Here is a 1151-nt window from a genome sequence, read left to right as displayed (position 1 = left end):
ATTCTGGGTTTGGCTTCCAGTGCCTCCCAAAGAAACAAGGAAGACAAACAGACTCAGCAAGTGAAAAACAAGGGGATGGGGAAAAATAAATAAAATAAATCTTTTTTTAAAAGACTTTTTTTTTTTTGGCAGTAAGGAAGTCATTTATTGGACGGCACAGGTCAGGTGAGGGCAGTGCTGGCAAAGCCTTCATGAGTGCAGGGCCCGCCACTTGTCCAAGGGGCCACACTTGGGGATGTATTTCACCCACAGCCATCCCGGCTGAGGTGCTTCTCGGCCACCATGTCTTCAAATTCGTCAGCGTTGAACTTGGTGAAGCCCCACTCCTTGGATTTTCTGGCAGCCAGGGAACTTGAACTTGGCCCTGCGCAGCGCCTCAATCACATGCTCCTTGTTCTGCAGCTTGTTGCGGATGGACATGATGACCCGGACGATGTGGATCTGGGCCACTGTCCCCTGAGGCTTTCCAAAGGCACCTCGCATACCCGTCTGGAGCCTAGACTGGGGATGGCACGAGGTCACAGACAGGACCAGCAACAGGCAAGGAAGGGCTGTCTCCAAGGCCCCTTCGGGCAAACTGTACAGGCAACAGGCCACATGCACTACCAAGGAGGCTGCTGTCCACAGCCACTGCACACCGGGCCCCCATGGGGAGAGGGGGCCGGTTGGCTTAACTGGCTGGAGAAAAAAGACATTTTTAGACAAACAAAACCTGAGACTTTACTATCAACATATTTACATTTAAAAAAAACAAACTTCTAAAAGATATATTCCTGGAAGAATGAAAGTAATCCCAGAAGGAAGGTCTGTGATGCAAGAATTTATGAGAAAAGCTATATAATAAATAGTTGCTGTATAAGGCAATAATGATAATATATCATTTATTTGGTTAAAAGTCAAGACGGACTTTTGGGTAAAGATGGTGGATTGTATATACTTATTCAGATTTTCTTCTTCCTGAAATCTACTGAAATGACCATAAATGCTTTTTCTAAAGGGCATAAGCTCACAGTGACAAAGAAAATGGGAGAGACAGTATCTGTGAAATCTTGGAAACTGTGAAGCACATGGATGTGTGGAAATAACTAAGTAGTCCAAAGAAAACTACATCCTAAGCCTGTCAGCAAAGCTGAAAAACAAGCGAGGACACC

General features: G+C 45.5%; 1 non-coding gene across 1 annotated transcript; it reads right to left on the bottom strand.

Moving 5' to 3' along the window:
* Positions 1–549: 549 nt before the first annotated feature.
* Positions 550–684, bottom strand: LOC111762618 (small nucleolar RNA SNORA70). Its single transcript, XR_002795696.2, has one exon. It is a non-coding gene; the product is annotated as a small nucleolar RNA SNORA70 (small nucleolar RNA).
* Positions 685–1151: the final 467 nt, after the last annotated feature.

Source organism: Dasypus novemcinctus, chromosome 13 (genome assembly GCF_030445035.2).
Source record: "Dasypus novemcinctus isolate mDasNov1 chromosome 13, mDasNov1.1.hap2, whole genome shotgun sequence".
Lineage (NCBI taxonomy): Eukaryota > Metazoa > Chordata > Mammalia > Cingulata > Dasypodidae > Dasypus > Dasypus novemcinctus.
Note: the sequence above shows the minus strand (reverse complement) of the source record. Positions and strands in the feature narration are given on the sequence as shown.